The sequence below is a fragment of the Vombatus ursinus genome, unplaced genomic scaffold (assembly GCF_900497805.2).
Source record: "Vombatus ursinus unplaced genomic scaffold, bare-nosed wombat genome assembly UNPS02014807.1, whole genome shotgun sequence".
Classification (NCBI taxonomy): Eukaryota; Metazoa; Chordata; class Mammalia; order Diprotodontia; family Vombatidae; genus Vombatus; species Vombatus ursinus.
The window spans coordinates 55,580,542-55,591,209 of NW_020954585.1; the positions used below are offsets into that span (position 1 = coordinate 55,580,542).

The 10,668-nt window shown below is 39.2% G+C and overlaps 1 long non-coding RNA gene across 1 annotated transcript in view; it reads left to right on the forward strand.

The window, feature by feature from the left end:
* Positions 1-7,737, forward strand: part of LOC114052498 — a 62,817-nt gene extending 55,080 nt beyond the window's left edge. The window contains exon 7 of the long non-coding RNA XR_003570248.1: positions 7,515-7,737. This is a non-coding gene — a long non-coding RNA (uncharacterized LOC114052498). The remainder of the gene's footprint in view (positions 1-7,514) is intronic.
* The last annotated feature ends 2,931 nt before the right edge of the window (positions 7,738-10,668 follow it).

Below are 10,668 nucleotides of genomic sequence, written 5' to 3' on the forward strand. Positions count from 1 at the left end.
GAAACAAACATTTCTTAAATTTGTCCTATGTGACAGGCACTATGCTAAGCCTCTACAAATATTATCTCCAAAAAAAGTGCTGTTCTACATATTTGGTACAAATAGGCACTCTCTCCTTATCAATGGATTCTTTAGAGTAAAAAGCTAAAAGTGGAATGTTAGGGCCATTATAATTGCATAATTACAAATTGTTTTCTAAAATGATTGTACTGATTCAGTTCCACCACCAATTCATTATTGTACCCATCTTTTCATAGCACCTCCAACATTGACTATTCCTTTCTTTTGTCACCTTTGCAGATTTGCAGGGTGTGATCTAAAATCTCAAGGTTGTTTTGATTTGCATTTCTTTTATTATTAGTGATTTAGAATATTCTTTCATGTGGTTATTAATAGTTTGTAATTCTTCTTTTGAGATTTGTCTATTCATATCCTTTGACTGCTAGATCAGAGGTTCTTAACCATTTTGGTATCTGATTGTAGACCTCAAGCTATAGATGAAGGTCACTGAAGCAGGAATTTGAGCAGCAGGGTTAGATAAGGTGGGAAGATGGTGGTGACAGAATTTGACAAAGAGAGGATGTATGACAATAGGAAGATAAATAAGGAAGGAAATGCAAAGGAAAGGAGACAACAGTAGAAATTCAGGATGTAAAAAAGATGGAAGGTGAAAAATAGGAACTGAGGCAACCTGGAGACAAAGGATGGGTAGGCAATGAAGGCTTCCAGATGAAATCACAGGCAAACTTTGGGAGGAAGAAATAAAAAGAGGTGGGAAGAAGAGAAGGAATTGATTTGCCATAGGTGATCCTAAGGAACAGAAAGTATTTGGATCATATAGTTTTTGAGGGTTGCTGTTAGTATTGGCTAAAATCAGACAATAGGATGTCAGTTTTTGATAAAACCACAGTACACTTTCAATTATCTTTCTCGATAGCAATCAATATGTTTGATTTCATCAACCTCCCTGAGTCTCACAATAACTTTTCAGGGAGGTGTTATTGTGTTCATTTTACAGAGCAGAAAATTATAGCCTAGATAATTGAAGTGACTTTCTCAAAATCACAAAAACAGTTTGTGCGTATGTTTCCTGAAATTTGGTCCGTTGCTCTTTCTACTATTTTACATTGTCTCCCTGGTACCTGTCTCTGATATACATTCCAGCCTACTTAGTTTCTTTCTGCTTTTATTAAAATGATAGAATTAGTTTCATCAGGGAAAAAAGAGGCAGATGGAGAAGAGGGAGGAGAAGAAGGAAGAAGAAATAAGTGATAAGGGGGATAAGGAAAATAAAAGGATGAGGAATAAAAGGAGAAGATGAGGGAGGGAGAGAAGAAAGAGAAGGCATTGAAGGAGAAAAAAAGGGTGAAGAAGAAAGAGAAGGAAGTGAAATAGTAGAAGAAAAGTGGAGTAGTAGAAGAAAGAGAAGGGGAGAAAGAGAAGGAAGAGAAAAAGAAGGGAGTGAAGTAGTACTAGAAGAAAAGTGGAGAAGTAGAAGAAAGAGAGGGGGAGAAAGAAGCAAAGGAAGAGAAAGAGAAGGGGGAGAAGGAAAAGATCTATGGGGAGGGACCCATCTTAATTTTTCCTTCCTTGTTAGAATCAAAAGCTTCACTGAAATCATTCCAGGTTAGAGATATAAGCTACTGTTTGTTTCCCCTTAAACTAAAAGATCTGTCACTATTTCAGATGACAAATAATTTTAGCCACTCATATAATACTCTCTTAACAAAGACTTGATACCCAATACCCCATGCTCTTCTTTTAAAAAAGAGGCAAAGAAAATAATATCATTTCCTACTGATTGACCCATCATAAAAATGGCATACGTGGTATTTCAATTCAGTTCAATGTATATTTAAATGTTCCTACTATGTGCAGGATACTTAGATACAAAAGTGAAATGAAAAATAGTCCATGCCTTTAAGGCCCTTACATTCCATAAAGAACAAAAGCCCCCAAAACCTTCAACATTGCAAATTAGACCATTTAACTTCACATAAAGGAAAAATCTGTTATGTTATCTTTCCATTTGTCTTCAGCCAGTTAGGAACAAATACATGCCTTTGGTCACTTTGGGATCTGGCTGGAAAGTATGAATTATACCTGGGTGTAACCTATCCTTGCTACTAGAAAAACCACTCTGATATGTAGGAGTACAGATTTAAAGCTGGAACTTAGAAAGTCATCCTAGTCCCAGACTTCTTCCTTTTTATAGATACAGAAACCAAGAGACAGAGAGGTTAAATAATTTTCCCATGATTACAAATGTGGGTTCTCTTTCTACTATATCTTGCTGCAATAAGACTGTTGAATTATCCCCCATAGTCACCTGGGATTCCTCCCCCTTTCCCCTTAAGATAGAGAAAGTAAATTACTATTATTTCCTTTTTTTGTCCTATATGAACCGAGGAGGAAAGTTCAGAAAACAGAAACAATTGTGTGCATGGCATTTGGGGAGGGTGGGCTTGGAAGAACATTAAAAACAAGAAAGAATGGTTTTGTATTTTTTAGATAAGGTGAAATTACACGTTGCTTTTTAAAAACAAACAGATATGAAGAAAAAAACCCTACAATCTTGAGGTTCAGGAAATCATACCATATATTTATTCAGAGATGAAGTAGCATGGCACAGTAGATACAGTGTTGAAGTTAGAATCAGCAAGAACTGAGTTCAAATCTGGCCTCAGATACTTTCTAGTTTTGTGACATGGACAAGTCAATTTAACTGCTGCCTGCTTTACTTTCCTCATGTAAAATGGGTCTAAAAGTAGCACTCACCTCATAGTGTTGTTGTGATGATCAAACAAATAACAAATTCAAAGTGTTTTGCAAATCTTAAAGCACTATATAGATATTTACTATTAAATTAGCAATTATGGGGGTGGGGGGACGGACGTTCCTATCACTATTGTTAATATAGAAATACTCCCTTCCATCAAGCCTAGCATAATCATACTGGTGACTCAATCCACAGTAAATGAAGATTCTGACATTTATTAATTCATTCTAGGAAATGTTTGTTGAGTACCTACTACAAAGAAACATTGATGAATTGTATCATTGTCCCTGCCATCCTAACAACTTTTAAACTAGGAGGATAAGACCAGCGCAACAGTAACTGTAATAGAAATTAAAATGTGATAAATGCTATAAAGGAGGTTTTATGGCAGTTCAGAGAAGGGAGGAAACACATCTGTTTGGGGGACAAAGAGGAAATCTTCATGGAGTCGGCGGCATCTGAATTGTGCTGGGGAAGGAGGGTGTTATTTTGGCAGGTAGAGATAGGGGTGGCAAGGAGGAGGGTATTCCAAATATAGAAAGAAGAGCAGGAATGAAGCTACACAATGGAAAGACTGTCATGTGTGTTTGGAGAACAGCCATTAGCCTGCTTTGACTCAAATGTTGAGTATGCAAAGAGGACAAGTAGCAGATAAGGCTGGAAGGAGAGGTTGACTTCTGATGGGGGGGGCCTTGAATATCAGACTATGAAAAATTAAGCATTTATCCCACAAAATGAAGCCATTGAAGGATTTTGAGAAGGGGAGTGACAGAGTTATAACTGTGTTTCAGGGGAGCATAAGCTAGGGGAGGCCTGATGGACCATTGTCACAGATGTCATAGAAGGGATTTATTTTCACAAACAAGGAGGATTGGGTAGCCTTTGTGGTCTTTTCCAACTCTGAGATGTCTCCATTGTGTAGAAATTCCAGACTAGCCTGAAAACTGTGTAGAGGATGGGATGGAAAGGGCTGAGTTTGGAAATAAGGAAGACAATCTATGAGGTGACTGCGGTGACAGAGGTACAGTATACACCTACACTTGTGGCAGAAAGGATATGAGAAATACTGTGGAGGTAGACATGACTTTAGAGTGGATATGGCACATGAGTGAGAGGTAGGAACCAAAGATGACTTCAGAAGTTTTGGGCCTGGTGGATTAAGAGGATGAAGATATTATTAAAAGAAATGGAGAATTCACGCAGAAGAGCTATTTTTTTCATCCTATGATAGAATCAAAGGAGCCAAATGTTTTCTCCCTTTGATTTACATTTAATGCCATCTATGTTATCAAATTCCTCTCATTCAAATCTTGTTGATGCTGAGGTCCCCTTTTTTCTACATACTGTAAAACTTCATCTATGTGACTTTCTCAGAGAGTCAGCAGTGGTGCAGTGGGGAAAATACTAGGCCTTGAATCAGGGGGGCTAGGCTCTCTCTCCTATTCACCAGTTTTGTGGCCCTGGCAGAACAAGTCACTTAACTGCCTCAGCTAATTCCCTAGAGTTTCTTCGAAGTCATACAGCCCCAGATGACGTTACTTTGCTAGTTCTTGGTTTTGCTTCTTCATTTCAACCCTCTCTGCCAGGCCTGCAACTTGTAGCTGCTGGTGGTGTCCATTTCTGTCCCCATCCCAATTTGTTGCTTCTACTCTCCAGATAGCCAAGCTTATTTAGATTGCATAATAGACTTGGAGTGAGGGCCTGAGTGTCTCTCCTTCAGAATAAAGCCTCTATAAAAGTTACTAGAGCTATTCAAAGGACTTTGTTGATTGTTTCAGATTCTTGGCTGTCTTTAGATGGTTGAGGTTGCCAGAAGCCTAATAACCTGATAAGTGGGTGCCTGATTGTACTGCTGTTTAAAGACTGTATGTATGGGGGGCAGCTAGGTGGCATAGTGGATAGAGAACTGCCTCTAGAGTCAGGAGGGCCTGAGTTCAAATCCTGCTTCACACACATAACACTTACTAGCTGTGTGACTCTGGGCAAAGTCACTTAATCCCAATTGCCTCACCAAAAAAACAAAACAAAAAAACCTGTATGTATCTATAGGTTTGTTTATGTATGTGTGCATATATACACACATCCTTATATGTACATATGTATACATATATGCTCACATATACATGTAGATATGTACACAATACACATGTTTATATGTATGTGTTATGTGTACACATTACACATATATACACGTGTGTATGTGTGTTTGTGTGTGTATACACATTGATGCTCCCCCCCCCCCCCGATCTTTGGCACTCCTACCTCAAGAAATACCAATGGTAATTTCTCTCTTCCTGGCACCTCAGACTCTCATGCTTCTTAAATGGTCTTGCTTCATATTGGATTAGGCCTTTTTGTCTCCCAGTCTAAGGGACCTGATGGGGAATAGTGGAAAAAATACTGGCTTTATAGCCCAATGTTCTGGGTTCAAATACCAGTTCCTTTGCTTACTAACTGGATGGCTCTGAACAATTCCCTTCTTTCCCCTAGGCTTTAGTTTCTCCTTTTATAAAATGAGATGGGGGAGGGCTAGACAGTCTCTTTGGAGTCTAGAACCTATGATACTACAATTGACTGAAGACGGAATGACCTTCACAAACCCACTTTCCACCATCCTTCCTTGATGAAGGTAATTCATCTCCCTAAACTACTGGCAAGTACCTCTAGGGCAGCCTGGAAATGAAATACAACTCAATTAAGGGCTTTATATGAGGAGCTCTTAGGGGTAATTAGGTGTGTTAGTGGACAGAGTACCATGCCTGGAGTCAGGAAGACTCATCTTCCTCAGTTCAAATCTAGCCTCAGACACTTATTAGCTGTATAGCCCTGGGCAAGTCACTTCACCCTCTTTGTCTGAGTTTCCTCACCTGCAAAATGAGCTGGAGAAGGAAATTGAAAACTACTCTAGTATCTGCCAAGAAAACTCCAAAGAGTCAGGCAAGACTGAAAAACAACTGAACAATGAAGCATTGTAAGGCTTGCAAACCACTTTATGCATTTTTTCCTCACTTGACCCTCAACAACAACCCTATGATGCAGGTGTTATTATCCTCATTTTATAGGTAAAGAAGTACATAATCTGAGTAAGGAAATTGAACTAATACCTAGAGCTGGGGGTAGTGGTGGAAGGAGAAGAGCAGGAATAGGAAATAGACCTTGAGTTTAACCTTGAAGGAAGCTAGAGATTCTGAGAGGAATTTTTGAGAAGAGGTTTGGATAAATTTGGGCAGAGCTAATATCATCAGAAGCAACTTCCCTTGGATGAGTACCTATCAAGATTTGGAAGCTGTTGCAAAAACAGCATAGAGCAGCAGATCTCAAAGTGGGGGCCAAGGAATGCTGGGGGTCCCTAAGACTCTTTCAGGGGGTCTACAAAGTCTAAGCTATTTTCTTAATAATAATACTAAGACATTTAAATTTCTAATACACAAATGTTGACAGATATAGTCCACATAAACAAATGCTCTTCGGGGTGGCGAGGCGGGGGAGGGAGGAAGAGGGATCCTCAGTAATTTTTAAGAGGGTAAAGGGGGCCTGAGACCAAAAAGTTTGAGAAGCACTGACTCACAGGCATGGGCATTGCCATGTTATCAATGCCACCACCTCCCACAGCCCTTGGTAACTGTTTGGCCTACATTGGGAAATGACACAAACCCTTAGTGTTGTTCCTATTTGGATGATCTGAATGTCGAAGAAAATAATTTTCTCAATAAGACAATGGGAAATCTGGGGAAGTAAAAATAAAACTTTGCTTATTTTAATTCTAAGATCATTCTTCCTGTGAGTCCTTTTCTCTTATCACCATTCTACTTCTTGAACTAGTCATTAACTGAGTACTGTGATTTCCCTGTTTTGATGCTGAGAATTCTTCCTTTTCTCACTGTCATCAAACAAGTAATGTAAAGGATCAGTTTTAATCATTTAATCATGCTTCTGTAAACACAAGTCAGTTCTTGCTGCAAGCTTCATTTCTAATTACTTAATTTGCACTAATTCTCCATGCTATTAATTAACATTGCCTAAAAATAACAGTGTCTAGAAAACAAACTTTGTCTGCAACACTTTTTATCATTTGATTTTTTTTTGAGAAAGAGGAGTCTTCAGCATTTCCAGCTGTTTCACATTTCCTTCTTTTATTTGCCTAACATTTTGTGCTTAACTTATACATATGTAATGTTTGAGAACTTTAAAGAGGATTCTGTAAAGTAATTATTTATAGTCTTAAAAAAATTTTTTTTTTTGCCTTCACGCTGTTTATGATATCTCTTTTCCTTAGGCACTTGAAATATTCCCCCTCTTGGTTAGCATTAATCTTTTTTAATATGAGGTATTATTTCCCTCTTGATTCATGAAATACATGGCAGGTAAGCTAAGACACACCATAGATAAGCCAGAGAAGATCCTGACCTTTTACCCCTACCACAGCTGGCTCAATGGAAGCCACATGTGTGTGAGATGCTCAGATCTTGGTCCCCTGAAGAGGAAGGATGGCAAACATACTTGCTAATTATAAGTAATTGCAAATGTGTGTGCCCACATGCAGCTGAACATAGCATAGCCCCTCCAGATGATGAGGACATAACTGAGGGAGACAGCTGGCTCATTATATAGCCCATCAGCATTAGCCTGTAGAATCATGAATGAATGGAGCCAAATGTTCGCCAGCATTTTGATGAGTGTTCCAGGAATAGATTCTTCATTCAGTTGTAAGACATGGTGTTCTCTGCTTTTCCAGATGGAACCCTTTCCAGATTTGCCCAGAAGGCTCACATGGTGACTAATGAAGGATGGAATGGAAAATCAGTCCCTTGAGACAAGGGGACCTTATTCAACAGAGGAGTCCTTTCTTTTTTAATGTTCCATCCTCATTTTATTCAGCTGTACTTTTAAAAATCTACTCTTAGTGGGTACAGTAAACATTCTGTTTATCTGAGAAACAAAAATAAAAAAAGCTTAAATGATTGGATTTTTTTCACATTCTTTCTCTTTCTCTCTCTCTCTTTTTTAAAGAGACAAATGGCACATAAATAGATTAGCATAAGGAAACAAGCTCAGCCCAGATCCGGTCTGATGTCCCATACTACTGATCAATAATCTTGTACAACAAGTGAGTTTCATAATGAAGCGCCTGAGCCCTCAGTGGATCCTGAAATGCCCTCTGAGTCATCAAAGAAAGGTTAGATTATAGGAGGTTGCACAGTATATGGAAAATATACTGAATTTGAAGTCAGAGGCCCTGGGTTTGAATCCAGAGTCTAGCATTTATTGCCTGGGGGGTTTGGGGGGGGGGGGGGTTGCCTCTTGGGCCTCATTTACTCATCTGTAAAATGAGGGAATTGGACTAGTCTTTGAGGATCCTTCCGCTCTAATCCTATAATTAGTCAATCAATCAACAAGTATTTATTAGGCACCTACTACGAGATAGGTAGTGTACTAAGTGTTGGGATACCAATACTTGGGAGACAATATGTATATATCATAGGATTACTGATTGAGAGCTGGAAGAGGCCTTAGAAGTCATCTATCTCAACCACTGCATTTTACAGATAAGTAAACTGAGTCTTTGGGAGGTTCAATGTCACATAGGTAGTGTCAGAGTCAGGATTTGAACCAAGGTCCTCTGACTCCAATATATACACTAACTATACTAATATATGTACTAACAACTAAATACAAGATTCCCTAATTAATATCACCAGACTAGGAATCAGTTTCCTCATCTGCTCAATGAAGAATTTGGGCTGGTTCATCTCTAAGCCTCTCATTGGGCCCCAATCCTATACCTTCACATTCAGTTCGGATTTAGTAGGCTGTGTTTATTATATTCTAATTCTTTGAGAATGAGTGATTCAAAGATAGCAAAAATATTTTTGCTATCTTTTCTGGTCAGCAAAAATATTTGAGAACCAGAATAACTGTGTTCTATAACCATTATATTTTAAAATGCATTTTTTAGTATACAGAGTGAACCTGAACTAAGACTTTTGGGACACCCTGTATAGCACTTGTAGACACCAAGATTTCCCAGACTCTGACCATTCAGGGATATCAAGTCCCTCAGTACACTCCAGATTGATTTTGAGTTCCCTCTTCAGGAAGTTTAATTTGCTACTGACACATGCATTTCATAAACATCACCCTGAAGAAATTTCATGTTTTAATTCAATGGAGTAGAGTGGGGGTGGGTGGGAAAGGGTTCAACTAATGAGACACAGAAGACAGGGCTAGACACAACCCTTCTGGGCACAGGAATAAATACAGTGTAGGGTGAGACGCTCTTATTTTCTTGTAACAACTGTTTCTCCCACCCCATAATCCCTCTCTCTTCTCCATGCCTCTCACCCCCATCCCTAAAAAAAAAAATCATAGAACTCAGTATGAAAGATGATGAATGACATTCTCTGTTCAGAGTATTCATGAAGCAGAAGGTGTAGTTGGGAAGAGGAGGGTGGGACTAACCTCAAAGAGTTCCATTTGTGTCCTTGATTGAGTTGATATTATGTCTCCAGAGCAGAGGTTATAAACAGAACTTCAGAAGGAAAAGAATTATATTAATAGGAGACAAGAGAGTAATATGGAAAACATTGTTCTACTATGACATAAAGTGAGTATATGACAGAAAAGAGACTGAGTTTTCATCACCTTGTCTTTTAAAGGGAAATAATTAGATAGAAATAGGAATGGTCTTGAAAAGACTCTCAATTATACCTTTTATTTGTACTATATTTTACAGTTACCAGAATCTGTAGGTATTCCAGAATGCCTCTTGTCCAAACTATGACCTATAGCTGAATGGGTAGCCCATTGCATTACTATATATAGGCAATCAGGTGGTTTACTAGAATGCTAAACCTGGAGTTAGAAGTTCAAATTCTGCCTTAGATACTTATTAGCTGGGCAAGTTATGTCAAGGATCTCTATAAGCCTCAGTTTCTCCATATATAAAATGGGGAATAATAATAGTACCTATTTCATGGTGTTGCTGTAAGTGATGCAGTTTAGGGGTTCAGGGGTCCTGGGACCCCAAAATCACAACATGCGGGTCCTGACTGAAAGAATTCGACCCAAGCCTTCTTTCAGCCAAAGACAAGGTTTATTGGAATATCGTCATACTGGGCAGACTCTTAAGGAGTCTGAACATTAGTAAGCTATTGACTAGGTTATAAGAATCTGAGCAGTGGCTAGATTTTAAGAATCTAAGCCATGGCTAGATTTTAGGAATCTGAACAGTGGCTAGATTATAAGAATCTAAGCACCTTAATGGAGACAAGATGGACCTTATATACAGAAAGACTATGGGAGGGATCTAGGAGTGGCCAAGTAGTCTATGAGGTAATAGAATTCCAGGGACCTGGACCACGTGGCCAAGAGAGAATGGAGAAATGGCCTGGGGCCATAGGGAAGTCCACAATGAAAGGCCAGTTGATGGGATTATAGCCTCAGGGGAACACCAAAGATTTGGCAATGTGGGAAAGTCCAGGGTTTTTCCTTTCTGGGACCCAGATCCCAACCCCATCATTCCCCCCTCAAATAAATGGGACCCAAATTCTTTTGGAGTAAAGGGAGAAGGTCTCAGTTTCTGAAACTGCTTCCTGCTGGCAAGGGGTATAGAGCTGTCCCTGCTTTGAGGGGGTCTCATAGAGGAGGTTGACTGGAACCAAGCACAGGCTGCATCCAGGGAACAATGCAGGGACATTGGCTGGTACTTGCTGTTTGCTCCCAACTGTAGGTGAATGGCCTGTAGTACGGAAGACACAGATCTGACAGAAAAAAACTGCAGGTTCCAGATATAAAACAGGAACTAGATTTAGGGCCCAACTTTGAGAGGATAAAACATCCTTAGCTCTGTTTGGATTCAGTTTTCCAACCATGCGGTATCAAATCTACCT